Genomic DNA, 15,874 nt, shown 5'->3' with positions numbered 1-15,874 from the left:
TGTGGGGTATATATCTAGATTTAGGGTCATATGGTTATTCTATGTTTAACTTTCTCAGGAACTGCCAAACTGTTTTCCACAGAGGCTGCATCATTTTACATTCCCACCCACAATGTACAAAGGTTCCTATTTCTCCACATCCTTGCCAACACTTGTTATTTTTCCATTTAAAAAAAAATAGTAGCCACCCTATTGGGTTTGGATTTGGATTGGCCGCACCCTAATGGCCTGAAGAATTTTGATTAGAAAAGCACTAAATTTTCATTTTAGAAAATTTCAAAACTACATTTAAAAGAAAAAGAAAATAATCATTTAAATATACTATCTAAAGATAACCACTACTAACATTTTATGTACAATACTCATAATCTTTTCACTAAATATAAATACATTCACATATTACATTTTGGGAAAAGAGGCCAAATTAAACATTTTTGTGCCACTTATTTACTTCTTTTCATTTACTAATGCTATAGCACAAACATAGTCCCATGTCTATATTTTCATCATCATTTTTAAAACTGTTTCATTGTATTCTGTTGTATGAATAAACCATAATTTATTGAGCAGGTCCTATACTGACAGAAATTTAGATTCTGTTGGTCAGGAGAGACACCTAAAGGAATGTCATAATACAGGTGTCAAGGTTGCCAGCAAAAGCGCAACTCACATAAGCTCTGATAGGAGACATTTCACTCACATAGAAAAGAAACAGAGTAATGTGAGCTTCACTAGTGGGCATTGGTTTCCCATAGCCAGCAGGACACAGGGAGATTTTCTGTGTACAGCACCCCTCTCTTGCAACCCTGTGCTGCTATAGTGGAGGAATCCTGCTCATTCCACATCCAGGGACAGATGTACCACCAGATTGTGAGCTGGCTGTCATAAAACATGGTCCCCAGAGTTAGACTATCTTCAGTGAATGTTTATATATGCTCGGGGCAATAGGGGAAGGAATGTACTAACAGTCCCCTAATCTACTAGAGGTTTGTGTTTTATCCCACCAGGCTGGCACATTATGATCCTGAGCACAGGATGCTGTAGGTCCCAGGAAAAGGTAGCAAGCTGCACAGGGACTGCCCACCACCACAATACTATAAGCAGTGCAATGATGGAACATCTTTGTACCTAAGACTTTATACATTGTGTGATCTTTTCTTTGCAATAAGTTCCTAGAAATGGGTATACATGTTTCTAAGACTTTCTATGTATATTTCCAAACTGCTCAAGTATGAGCAGTTAGGTTTGAGTTTCAAATCCTGATTTAGAGTCTCTAGTAATTTTGCCATAGGCAGAGACTTATGACTTTTTTTAGTAAAGTTTATTGAGATTTAGCATATATACATAAAAGTGCACAAATCAAAAGCAAGATAAAATTTTATAAAATGAATGCATAAATAAAACCAGCACCCAGACTAAGACACAGATCATTACCAAAATCCCAGAAGCCCTCTTCTGCCTTCTTCTTCCAGGCACTATGTGCTATAACCACATTCTCCCAGAAGGCTCCCAGCCTGTGACTGAACACAGCAGAGGTACTGGGACCTGGAAATTTCTGCCCAATATGAGCCCTCTCTGTGTGCTGACTGAGATTCTCTCTCTCACACTCAGGTTAAAGCTCTTCCAACCCAATCTTTCTTCCTCTCACCTCTCCTTTCACAAGTGTCAGACCCACATCACAGTCTAAAGACTTTCCCCGACTTTCCCTGCTCCTTTTCCCTTTTGTCCTTTAGTAGACATTACATTTCTAACTCTGTCTTGGTATCTGCTTCCCAGGGAACCTAATCAACACAGTTGGTACTGGAAAGGTCCAAAACAAAGAAACTCTGTTTGGGACTGGACCTCATATCTCCTGGCTGGCAAGGAGGACCACCATCCCAAGTGAAATGTGGGCACAGATAGTCCTTGCCATAAGTGATAGGCCAATTGCTAAAAATATCACCAGTGGTGACTTGAGAGAATATCTCAGCAGAGAATGTCCTGGCTGGTGAGATGACTCAAGCCTTTGAAAATGTTAGGGAGTAGAGGGTGGGGGTGTGGGAGAGGAAGGGGGAGACAACATATGCAAGAACAATGGGATTGGCTGTTTATTAAAAACTTGAAAATTCAAGATCCCCCAGAACAGTTGTATGCTCAGCCAAGGCGTATCTGTTATTAAAGTCAGGTCCCTGGTTGAGAAAACCTGGGAACCTGAAACATGGGATGGAAGCATCTGGATTGGTACACCCAAAGATAGTGGCTCTGCAAACTTCCCTGAACTCTCAGAGTCTGCAGAAGTAGCCAAACCCTCCCTACTAAGAGCTAACACCACCCATGTGGAAGAAGACACTGCAAAGTCCTCTCTCCCTCAAGGTAATAGTTGCCCTTATCAGGAGCTGTATCCACTTCCTCTCTGGGCTTCTAGGTAAATAACTATAGTTGAATCCCAGCCTGTCCATCTGGGGATACCCTGGACCTGATAAGGGCACTAATGCCCCTCCCTCAGCTCACATCCATGGCTGTATGCAGGGGAGGGAGGTGACCAGTAAGACCAGCTGAAGGAGGAGGAAAAATCATAAACTTGGTTTCAGATGGGTCAGCTTGATATGTGGGTGCAAGCCAAAAATGACTGGCAACTTCATTACAGTAACCCTCAATGTTGGTCTTGAAAGACAGTGGAGAGGGCAAAGGTTCCCAATGGGCAGAACTATAAGCAACAGACTTGCTCAAGTACTTTAGTTGAAAAGAAAAGCCACCTGAGGTGAGAATATTTGTGGACTTATGGACAGTGGCAAATGTCCTAGCAGGCTGGTCAGGTCCCTGGAATGAAAAACAATGGGAGAAAGGAGATGAGGAGGTCTGAAATAGAGGCATGAAGATGGCTATATGGGAGTGGGCACAAAGTGAGAGGATTTTGTATCCATCCACCAAAAAGATCCTCCATGGAAGACGCACTGAATGACCAAAGAGATAAAATGACTCAACCAGCAACATTGGCCAGACTATGTCATTGGAACTGGCACAAGGGCACAGGAGTGGAGTGACCACAGTGGCAGAGATGGAGGCTACATATGGGCCCACTTATCGAAGGTGACCTCACTATTGCTGCCCCTGTATATGCAACCTGTCAGCAACTGAGAACAACACTCAACCCCTGATATGGCTCTATTCCTTGAGGAGACCAAGGGTTATTAAGTTGACTAATGGAGCTCATTCTGTCCTAGAAGAGCCAGAGATTCATTCTCACACAAATAGACACTGATTTGGGTATGGATTTGCTTTCCTTGTCCTCAGACATCAGCCATCTTTGCTATTCAATGATTTATAGAGTGCTTTAACCACAGGCATGGCATCCCACACAACATAGCCAGACTAGGGAACCCCATTCTAAGCAAAGGAGAAGCTACCAACCTGGTAGCGTGAAGGAATGGCCAGCTGAAGACATAGCTGCAGTGTCATCTTAGGGGCAATGTTCTTGGTGGCTATCCTGCACGATGCAGTACATATACTGAATCAGAGACTTCTATATGGTGCTATATTCCCAGGAAGAAGAAAATATGTACCTGGGAACCAAGATGTGGGGGTAGGAGTGGTCCCAATTAGCCTCATTTCCAGTAGCCCACAGGAGGATTTTGTGTTTCCCAGCCCTGAAACTCCAGGCTCTGCAGGATTAGAGGGCTTGGTTCCTAAAGAGAGTGCACTCTTGTCAGTGGACTCAGTGAACTGTAAACTGTAGCTGCTGCCAGGGCGCTTTGGATTCCTTGTGTTCAGGAGCCAGCAGGCAAGAAGAGGAGTCACCATCTTGGCAGAAGTCATCGTTCCTGATGAGCAAGTGGAGGCAGAGCTCCTGGCCACAATGGGGGCAGGGAGGAATACATGTGGAACTCAGAGGACCCACTTAGGTGCCTCTTGGCACTCCTTTGCTGAATTGTGATGGTGAATAGACAAGTGCAGCAAACCCTGCTTGAGAAGGGCTTGGTAATCAAAGGCCCCCAGAATGAAGCACAATAGAGAATATGTGTGGACCTCATCCTCATAGAGGATGGCTTGTGAACCTCATCTGTTTCTGATTAAATCTGCAGTCGGCTAGGAGGCATGCCTGCTGCACTGAATGATGTTTGATTTAATTGGCTGGTGCTTAATGAGAGCTCAGTGTAGCACAGCCCAAGCAGCTCAGCATACATCACCTCAGCACCCGCAGCTCAGCCTTTGGAGATGCAGAAAGGAATCACCCCAGGGAAAGTTGTTAGAACCCAGAGACCTGGGAAGAAGGCCAGCAGAGATTGCCCCATGCCTTTCCATGTGAGAAAGAACCTCAGTTGAAAGTTAGCTGCCTTTCCTCTTAAGAACTATACACTTTTAACTTAATAAATCCCCTTTTATTAAAAGCCAATCTATCTCTGGTGTGTTGCATTCTGGCAGCTAGCAAACTAGAACAAGACATTTCTCCAAAGAAAATAAACAAACATCCCAAAAAAAGCACATGAAAAGATGCTTAACATCGTTAGTTATTAGAAAAATGTTAATCAAAACCACAGATAATATTTGTTCCTGGAGCCTGCCCAGGCCAAAAAAAAAACAAATAAAAAAACCACAGATAGTATTTCACACCCATTAGAATGGCCACTATTTGTTAAAAAAGTAGAAAATTACAAACATACAAATATTGGAGAGGATGCAGAGAAATAGAAACACTCATTAATTGCTGGCAGGAATGGAAAATGATGCAGCCGCTGTGGAAGACAGTTTGGTGAGTCCTCAGAAAGTTAAGTATAGAATTATCATATGACCCAGCAATCCCACTTCTAGGTATATACCCAAAATAATTGAAAGTAGTAACTCAAATAGATACTTGCACATCAATGTTCATAGCAGTGTTATTCACAACTGCCAAAAGATGGAAGCAACCCAAGTGTTCATTAACTGATGAATGGAGAAATAAAATGTGGTATTACATACAATGGAATATCATTCAGCCATACAAGGGGATGAAGTTCTGATACATGCAACAACATGGATGAATCTTGAAAATATCATGCTGCATAAAATAAGCCAGACACAAAAGAACAAACATTATATGGCCTCACTGATATGAAATAATTAAAATAAGCAAACTCATAGTGTCAGAATCTAGAATACAGGTTACCAGGGGGCAGGATGAGGGTTGGGAATGGGGAGTTAATCTTTAATTATACAGAGTTTCTATTTGGGTTGATTGTGAAGTTTTGGTAAGGGCTGGTGGTGATGGTCACACAACACTGTGAACATAATTAACCACACTGAATTATAAATATTTGGATGCGGATTAAAGGGAAATTTTTAAGTTGTATATATGTTATTACAATAAAAATTTTAAAAAAACAACCACATAGAACTGTATAACACAGTGAGCCCTATTGTAAACAATGGACTAGATTTAATAGTACAATTATAAAATATTCTTTCCTTAATTGTAACAACGGTACCACACTAATACAAGGTGTTCATAATGAAAGAGGGGTATATGGGAACTCTGTATTTTATGCATGATTTTTCTGTAAAACTACAACTTCTCTAATAAACTAAATGCTTATTAACAAAAAAAGAGATCTAATCAGCTTCAAGGAGTCCAGTTAGCTGACAGCATCCAGTTGCAACAAATTTGGGCTCTGTTGCAATATTTGAGCAGAAGCCATGCTTTTCCTGGGCAGCACTAGCTGAGGACTAGCATGGCAAGCTTCTGCCCAGGACCCTCCCTTGCTTTGGGGAACTGCTCTGTCCAAACTCCCCACCCCCAACCATGGGGTTCCAATAGGAACAACTATACTCTTCTATGTCTCCGCTCCCATGGCCAAACTTGATTGCTCTAAGGTTGGAGACTGACCCAAGCTAAGCCAATCACGGTCCTTCTTCTGGATGTTTTTTGGAACTGTAACTGAAAACAGAGCCTCACTAGTAGAGGAAAGTACATCTGACACACATTTAAAAGTCTCTTATGCAGTACAGGATAACATTGATTAAGTTTTCCAGACATAGGTCTAAGGACTTTACAAATATGAATTCATTTAGTCTTCTTAGCAACTTAATGAGTCCACCCAAACATCCCCCTTTTCTATTATTATTGCCAATTTACATAAAGAAACTGAGCCTACTTTATTTTAAAATCAAGAATAAATAAGGGAGATGACGCTGAAAACGAAGAAGGAAGTCCATGCCCCTCCCAAAACCAAAGCCAAAGCAAAGGCTTTGAAAGCCAAGAAAGCAGTACTGAAAGGTGTTCACAGCCACAAAAAAAAAACCCCACACTTCACCCACATTCCCCTGGCCCAATATGCTGCATCTCAGAAGACAACCCAAATATCCTTAGAAGAGTGCCCCAAGGAGAAATGAGCTTGACCACTGTGTCATCAAGTTCCCCCAACCACTGAATCAGCCATGAAGAAGATTGAAGACAACAACACACTTGTGTTCATTGTGGACATCAAGGCCAAAAAGCACCAGATCAAACAGGCTGTGAAGAAGCTCTATGACATTGACATCAACAAGGTCAATACTCTGATCAGGCCTGATGGAGAGAAGAAGGCTTTATGTTCAACTGGCTCCTGACTATGACATTTTGCCAACAAAACTGGGATCATCTAAACTGAGTCCAGCTGGCAAATTCTAAATATAAGTTTTCTGACCATAAAAAAAGAGAATAAAGGGTTTTACCACATGCCCTTTTAATTACGGACTCCAGAAAACAGAGACGTTGGCAATAAGCAAACTTTAGTGTTTTGATCTCCCAATAAGAGTTGGCCTCTCTGATTTGTGGCAGGACCACAGACAGGTTTGCAGCCTCAGGTGTCCTTCAATTCCTCAGGAAGGGCCACTTTTAGGAAGAGGGAGAATAGCATTATACAAAAACAACTGATAGTTTCCTATATATACACATTTTAGAACCTTAAACTGGGGTACAAGGTTTGACAAGTATGAGTTACTCCCATAATCAGACCACGTAAAATTTGGATAATCCTGGAAATCCAAGAAATAATGATGCCATAGGCATCTATCAGAAGAGTCTCCTAGAAGGCCAAATTCCTCCCTCCTTCACCAAGGCAGGAAATCCAAAGTCAATCAATCACTCCTTTACGCAAAGTATCACATGACCCCTTTTATAAACAATGGACTAGAGTTAATAGTACAATTTTAAAATACTTTCATTAATTGTAACAAATGTACCACGCTAATGCATTTAATGCATTAAAATGAAACACCCTAAAGAGGTATAATTAGGTACTTAATATCTTGCCTACCACAAGGGTTAGAGGAGAAGGAAGAATGAATAGGAAGGAGGGATGGAAAGGTCTGAATTAGTAAAAGATAAGGAAAGACCTTCCAACTCCACCACTTAACTGAAATATGGTAATAGCAAGACTCTATCTCTAGATTAGTGCTGTCCTACAGAAATGAGTCACATATTTAATTTAAATGTTTCTAGTAGCCACATTAAAAAATCAACCTTAATACTATATTTTATTTAATCCAATATGTCCAAAATATTATCACTTCAACATGTAATTAATTCTAAATTATTGTTATTTTACATTTTTATACTAATTTTTTGAAATCCAGTGTATAGCAATTCTCAATTCAGATGCTAAATTTTCATGAGAAATACTTGATCTGCATTTAGATTACAATTCACAATTTTAAATCAGAAAAGTAGTTTCATATTACCAAGTTGTTGAATTCAGTATGTTATAAAATTTAAAATAACTAAAATTAAAATAAAACTAAATATTTAGTTCCTCAACCACACTAGGCACATTTTTTTTAAGTGCCCAATAGCCACTGTATTGGAAAAGCACAGTTATAGAACATTTCATCAGCTCCGAAAATTCCTAGGACTGCTCTTGATGTTGCATCCTGTGGTTTAGACGGTAAGCTTAATTCACTATCGGCTTGGGAAAGTCAGGGAAATGAGGAGTTTTGTACACAAAGCACGTTCCCCAACTTTCCGGAAGCCCTACTGACTTCTCCAGGCTCCACCCCTCCCCCCCACCCCGCTCCCCACTCCAAGTCTAGTAGGGCTGGAAAGAGAAAGGATGGTGGGGACACAGAAATTGGAGTTTTGATTGTAACTCACTTGCCAGTTATTTGACCTCCAGCAGGTTAATTAACTTCTCTGAGCCTCAGTTTTCATATTAATAGAGGATAATATTTTAAAGGACTGTTGTGAGGAGTAAATGAAGTAATATGCACAAAGCATTCAGCGCCATGCCTGCCACCCAGAAGATAATAGATGGAAGTTTTTAATGAAAAGCAAACACTTCTATATGAACTTTTGTAAATGCCTGCACAGCATGTTCCTGCCACCCATGCCTAGGTATTCCAACTTTTACCTAGGTAGGGCAGGAATTGTGGGGTCTGGGGTAGGGGAGTGAGAAGTGGGAGTGGCCATGTGCATTTGGGCACTGGTGTGTGCCCCTGCTGCTCTCTGTGCTTAATTTACAGACAGCTTTTGCTGCTATTATCTTCAATTCTTCCTTCCCAGCTTATCAGTTCAGATGGCTTTTGCTCTGGAACTCGCTGTCCACCCACATGGCCCCCCTGTTTCTCCTCCGCCCTAGAACAAATGATTAACCACTCAAAACAACCATCAACACTCTTGCCAAGGACATCAGTGACCTCAAGTCCAAAGTCACTGGCGTTTTCCCCCCAGCCTCTCTGCTGTGTGACACTGTTGCTCCTCCCTCTTCCTCCTAGTTCTCCTCTAACACCCTGCAGGCCATTCCTTCTATTTCTTTTTCAAAAGCAAGTCCACCTTTTATGGCTTCCTAAGCCTTAGATGACTCCAAAGCACAGTCTTCCTTGGGTGATTTTTTTATCCCTACACCTCAGCTCATACCCTTAAGCTGGTGACTCCCAAGCCTTCTGTACCTTTAGGTCCTACTTCTGGTTCAATTTACAGCTCTCTGCAGGGTCTCTGCTCCTGGGTGGTCCACCTGGAGAGTCATCATTATTCCTCTCCAAGCAACCGGGTTCCCGCTGGCTGGGAGTTGGGAAAATGCCTGTGGAGGCTCCTGTGTGCCTGGTACTGTGCTAGGCCATTTTTATGTGTCAGCTCATTTAATTTTCACAACTCTGTGAGAAAGAAATCATGATCTCAGCTGAAATAAGCAAGATCAGAAAGGAAGGGATTCAAAATCAAGGTCTGTCTGAATTCAAACTCTATGTTCTTTCCAATCTATAGGGCAGCCTCCCATAATTCATTCAGCAGATTACAGACTAACTGCCCTCTAAAACCTTGCAGATTAGTGAAAGAGACAGAGACATCACAGGTAAATCCAATTGGTGACTAAGTGTTGTGATAAGGTCCTGTGGGAAGTTACAGAAGGGGCACCTAACCCACCCTTTGGGGTCAAGACAGACCTCCATCAGAAAGAAAGCCTCTAGGCTAAATACGGAACTAGCAGGAATTATACAGAAAGAAAAGGGAGTAGGAAGGGCAATCTCAGAAGAGGGAGTGGTGAATGTAACTGCCTGAAAATAAGGGAGAGAGTTTGAAGGCTACAAGCATTCCAGAGTAGGAGGAGCCAGAGCCGAAGTAACCAGAGGTAGAGGAGAGCAGAGGCCAGCTGGAATCTGTTGAGAGTACAGGAAATCATTAAATGCTTTTAAGCAGAGCAGAGGTAAGTTTGGATTTGCATATTAGAATGAATCGCTCTGGCTGCAGTGTGGAGGACACAAGAGAGTCCAAACTGTAGGTAAAGAAACCAATGAACAGGTGACTTCCCTAGCTACATGCGAGAACATGATGGTATAAATTAAGTTAGCAAGACCCTAGATGAGGAGGAATGGTGAGATAGCCAAGAAGTAGACTGCATAGAACTTGGTGGTTGGTTCAATGTGATTAGATGTGGTGGTTGATTCGGTGTGGTCAGCCAAGGAGTCAAGGACAATGTCCACATTTGGAACCTAGCTGGCTGTATGAAGGAGGGTAGTCAGTGAGAGAGGTAACACAAGAGGACGGGCAGGGATAGAGGATGATGCATGTCATTCAGGGCATGTTGAGTTGAGGTGCCAGTGGGATACTTGGGTCAAAAAGTCAGTAGACCATGGTTTATGGGTTTATACAGCTCAAGAGAAAGAACTGTTTGGCATAGAGATAAAGGTTTGAGTGTCATTGATAGTAACCTCAGTAATGTGTCTCTGAAATAATCCAAGGAGATATAAAGTATGAGAACAATCAGGGTAAGAAAGAACTCTGAAGAAGAGCAACATTTAGGAGCTGAATAGAAGAAAGACATTAAAGGAGACTGAGAAGAAGCTAGAAAGGTAGGAGGAAAAGCAGAAGACTGCAACATTATGAAAGCCACTGGAGAAGATTTAATAACGGAGTTGAAGACGCTGAAAGTGTACTAGTTTCAACAACAGGGAAGTTATTGGTGCCTTTATTGAACCCAGTCTAAACAGAGTTTTGATGACAAAAACCAGTCTGCAGTGGATTAAGGAGAGATTGGATGATAGGAAAATGGGGATGGTGATGATAGACAACTCCTTCAAGAGGTCAAGCTCATTAAAGTCACTTTGAAGATTAAATCAGTTGATGACTATAAAGCAATTAAGATAAAGCACGGCACATAACAATATTTGAATACTTGCTGGCCACTGTTTTTACTGTAGTAAGGGATATATTTTAAGGAAGAAGAGGAGGGTTGTGTTAGTTAGATTCAGTTGTCAACTTGGCCAGGTGAGCATACCTAGTCTTGTTGCTGCGGACATAAGCCAATGGTACGTGAACCTCATTTGTTGCTAATTACATCTGCAGTCGGCTAGGAGGCGTGTCTGCTGCAGTGAGTGACGTTTGACTTAATTGACTGGTGCTTAAATGAGAGAACGCAACATAGCACAGCCTAAGCAGCTCAGCATTCCTCATCTCAGCACTAGCAGCTCAGCCCTGGCCTTGGGAGATGCAGAAAGAAGTCACCCCGGGGAAAGTTGTTGGAACCCAGGGGCCTGGAGAGAAGACCAGCAGAGACCATCTTGTGCCTTCCACGTAAGAAAGAACCTCAGTGGAAAGTTAGCTGCCTTTCCTCTGAAGAACCAACAAAATAAATCCCCTTTTATTAAAAGCCAATCCGTCTCTGGTGTGTTGCATTCCGGCAGCTAGCAAACTAGAACAGATTTGGTACCAGGAGTGGGGTGCTGCTGCAGTTTGCAAATACCAGATATGTTGGAACAGTTTTTGGATGGCTAAAGGGGAGACTTTGGAGGAACTGTGAAGAGATTGATGACGAAGTCCTTGAGTGTTTGAAGAGACTGTTGGTGTAAATGGAACCACTGCCAATCTTGACAAAGGAGGACACAAAAGGGAAAAAATTGGAGTTTACAGAGTGAGAACCATGGAAGCTTGGGTCTGAAGCCAAGAAACCTTGACTAGGAAAGTGGACCCACCCATATACAGGGAGAGGGTGAGTTTACCCTGAAGGGCGAGGATGAGTCTCCCCTCTTATTGCAGTGGAATAGTTGTGCAGCCTTGGGCCTTGGAAAAGGCATAGCACGCTCCTTGGGGGACGGGGAGAGCCTGGCTGCCACCATGTGGAGGGGTTGAGCATGTGCCCCAGAAATGGCAGCGAGCCCAGGGGTGGCCCTGATGCCTGGAGAGAGTGGAGCCCAGAGGTGGTCTCCTCGATGTTCTCCGAGGTTGATTTGGAAAGAGGCGGGCCACTGCATAGGCCCTCGGAAAGGGTGGGACTGCCACTTCCTAAGCCAAAGGATGAATGACTTTCAGACTTTGAAATTCCATGGCACTTGCCCTGCAGGTTTTACATCTGTGTTTCTTCCAATTTCTCCCTATGGAAATGAAAATCTGTATCCTGTGAGTATTCTCCTTTGCATCTTGGCATTAGACAACTTGTTTTGAGATTCACAGGTCCACAGCAAGAAGAGAATTTTTTGCACCTGTCTAAGGTGATGCTTGAAGTTGCCAAGTTGACAAGGGGTGGATATGTGTTAGTTAGATTCAATTGTCAACTTGGCCAGGTGAGCATACCTAGTCTTGTTGCTGCGGACATAAGCCAATGGTACGTGAACCTCATTTGTTGCTAATTACATCTGCAGTCGGCTAGGAGGCGTGTCTGCTGCAATGAGTGACGTTTGACTTAATTGGCTGGTGCTTAAATGAGAGAATGCAACATAGCACAGCCTAAGCAGCTCAGCATTCCTCATCTCAGCACTAGCAGCTCAGCCCTGGCCTTGGGAGATGCAGAATGAAGTCACCCCGGGGAAAGTTGTTGGAACCCAGGGGCCTGGAGAGAAGACCAGCAGAGACCATCTTGTGCCTTCCACGTAAGAAAGAACCTCAGTGGAAAGTTAGCTGTCTTTCCTCCGAAGAACCAACAAAATAAATCCCCTTTTATTAAAAGCCAATCTGTCTCTGGTGTGTTGCATTCCGGCAGCTAGCAAACTAGAAAAGGGGTGCTAGCCATAAAATATGAGTTCAGGGAAATTTTTTTAGGCCTCAGACCCCACCATTAAAAAAGAAAAGAAAAAAAAAGCTTTAAAAACTACATCAAAGAAACACATGCACATGGTTCAAAAAAAACAACAATTCGTCTGGTCTACCCTACCCCAGCCCAGAGGCAAGCACTTTGACCTGCTATCTATCTTGTGATAACCTATCTCTAATTAACCTACTTATATGGCTATTTATTTATTAATCAGCCTTAGACAGTATCTACTAACTTCATGATATGCTGAATGGGGATTTAGTTCACTTATGCCCCTCCCTTTCCCTTCTCCAAAGTGAACAGTATCACCATTCTCAGTTAATCTACTGTCCCTTATTCAGGCCTCCACTTTTTGTTCCATTAATCATGAACAGCATCCCTTGACTCCCTACTTTTTAAGGCAAGAACATGAGTAATCTCTTCCTACCACTTCTCAAAGAGAAAGGGTTTTTTTTTTTGGTTGGTTTTATCTTCTTTTTTTTTTTTTTTTTTAATGTGGGAGAATCTTGAAAAGCCTTAAGTGGAAAGAGACAGTGAAAGTGAATATATAATATATAATATATAATAATTAAGGTAGATGACAAAACATAGTTGTTGGAGTAAGGTTCCTGGAGAGGAAGGAGAGGATGAGCTTCAGAGTTCATAGTGGGACATCTCCTCCACTATGTCACCACCAATTTCCTAACACAAGTGTTGAATCTTCTGGGATAGGTGGAACTCCTTTGCACCTGGTTCCAATTAATTGTAAAGTTCTAGTGACTCTGACTCCACCTCTTCTACTAGCATCTCCCTTTTTTTTTTTCTCTCCTGCCCATTGCAATTAGGGAGGGGTAGAGTGGGGATCAGAGGGAAAAGATTATGTTCACCAGGAACATGCATAAATTCTCTGGGCCACCTATTCATCAAGAACCTCAGGACCCTTCCAAAGGAGGAAATGTATCTATTACAAAGTTAAATAACCATTGTAAGGGCTCTGGTTCAGATATACTTTTTTTTTTACATTAAAATTCTATTTTCATCAAAGGCAGTAACAAAATGTTAAAGGACAAAGCATCAAGAATGGAAAAAGATATTTCTGACATATTCATGCACAAAAGTCCATATCAAGAATATATAGAGCATGTTCACAAATAAGAAAAACAGACAAGCCAATAAAAAAGCAAAAGTCATTTTAAAAAAAACACTTGGACAGATTATGATGGACCTTGGCCAGGAATCCAGTTTTTGTCTGGCCATCATAAGCCCCCACATGGAAAGGGCAGTTCTGATGATGTTCTCAGTTTCAATACTAATATCAATATCAATATCAGTTGACTCTGTCTTTAGAGTCCTTGAAATGTCTGCACACTCTCCTTTTCCTAGTGCATAGTTGCAAGCTTCAATGGACAAATGTCCACTGAGGAAGGACTGGGAGAATGTTATCACTGTCACCTTGTAGGATTCTCCTTCCTGGGGACCTGTCTCTCTCTCTCTACTTAGGACATCCGAGCAGCAGTCACAAGAGGAAATAGTTGGTGTCAGCCAATCTCTGCCAACAGCCATCCTAGTGTTAGTGCAATGGTTACATAAATGGTGGCAACAGTAGAAGCTCTGAATGGACTCAGTAGCATGAACTCCATTTTACCAAAGCTGATCTTGATACAACTCCTACATTTGATCTGCCAGTGACTGAGACCAATGCAAAGCCTCTGTGGTAGTTAGATTCACTTGTCAATTTGGCTAGGTGAAGGTACCTAGTTCTGTTGCTGTGGACATGAGCCAATGCTATGTGAACCTCATCTGTTGTTCATTACATCTGCAGTCGGCTAAGAGGCGTGCCTGCTGTAATGAATGATGTTTGATTTAATTGGCTGGTGCTTAAAGGAGAGAGCTCAACATAGCACAGCCCAAGCAGCTCAGCATACCTCATCTCGGCACTTGCAGCTCAGCCCAGGCCTTTGGAGATGCAGAAAGAAATCACCCCTGGGAAAGTTGTTGGAACCCAGAAGCCTGGAGAGAAGGCCAGCAGAGACCATCCTGTGCCTTCCCAGGTAAGGAAGAACCTCAGTTGAAAGTTAGCTGCCTTTCCTCTGAAGAACTAATGAAATAAATCCCCTTTTATTAAAAGCCAATCCGTTTCTGGTATGTTGCTTTCCAGCAGCTAGCAAATTAAAACAGCCTCCAAAGTAACACTGTCCTTCAAAGAGACCAACCATACATTTGATAGCAAACTGAATATGCTGGATCCCTTTCACCCTGGACAGAGAAGTGATTCATAATAACATATTCTGGATACAGATTTTACTTTCCTGATTACAGGGCCTCAGATGACACATTATCTTATGGACCACATAGTGTTTGATCTACTGACACATGATCCCACATAATATCATGCAAGGCCAAAGAAGTTGCTTTAAAGCAGAGGAGATACAACTGTGCAGTTTAACCATGGAATACCCAAATGCTCTCACATATCAAAAAACTGCTGACCTGATGTTGTGATGGAGAAACTTTTTAAAAAATAAATTTGTTTGTCAAAACTTCATACAATACAGTCCATACATGGTGTATGATCAGTGGCTCACAATATCATTGTATAGTTGTGTATCTATCACCATGTTCATTTTTAGAGCATTTTCATCATTCCAGAAAAAGAAATTAAAAGGAAAAACTCATATATCCCATATCCCTTATCCCTCCCTCTCACTGACCACTAGTATTTCAATCTACCCAATTTATTTTACCTTTTATTCCCCCTATTATTTATTTATTTATTATCCATATTTTTTACGCATCTGTCCATACCCTGGCTAAAAGGAGCATCAGGCACAAGGTTTTCACAATCACACAGTCACATTGTAAAGGCTATGTCGTTATACAATCATCAGACACACTCTTTTCTTTTATATATATACTTTTATTTATTTTAAAAATATAACACCAAACAAATGCAAACATTCTTAACTTTTGATTATTCCATTCTACATATATAATCAGTAATTCACAATATCATCACATAGTTGCATATTCATCATCATGATCATGTCTTGAAACATTTGCATCTACTCAGAAAACGAAATAAAAAGAAAACAGAAAAAAATTCATACATACCATAACCCCTTCCCCTTCCCTTTCATTGATCACTAGCCTTTCAATCTAAATAATTTTAACATTTGTTCTCGCTATTATTTATTTTTATTCCATATGTTTTACTCATCTGTTGATAAGGTAGATAAAAGGAGCATCAGACACAAGGTTTTCACAATCACACAGCCACATTGTGAAAGCTATATCATTATACAATCATCTTTAAGAAACATGGCTACTGGAACACAGCTCTACATTTTCAGGCAGTTCCCTTCAGCCTCTCCGCTACATAAGGTGCTATGTATTCAATACGTAAGAATAAGCTCCAGGATAACCTCTCAACTCTGTTTGGAATC

At 41.5% G+C, this 15,874-nt stretch overlaps 1 long non-coding RNA gene across 3 annotated transcripts in view; it reads left to right on the top strand.

The window, feature by feature from the left end:
• Positions 1-15,874, top strand: part of LOC143660877 (uncharacterized) — a 127,869-nt gene that overhangs the window by 83,118 nt on the left and 28,877 nt on the right. The window lies entirely within an intron of this gene.

Source organism: Tamandua tetradactyla, chromosome 17, assembly GCF_023851605.1.
Source record: "Tamandua tetradactyla isolate mTamTet1 chromosome 17, mTamTet1.pri, whole genome shotgun sequence".
NCBI lineage: Eukaryota > Metazoa > Chordata > Mammalia > Pilosa > Myrmecophagidae > Tamandua > Tamandua tetradactyla.
Note: the sequence above shows the minus strand (reverse complement) of the source record. Positions and strands in the feature narration are given on the sequence as shown.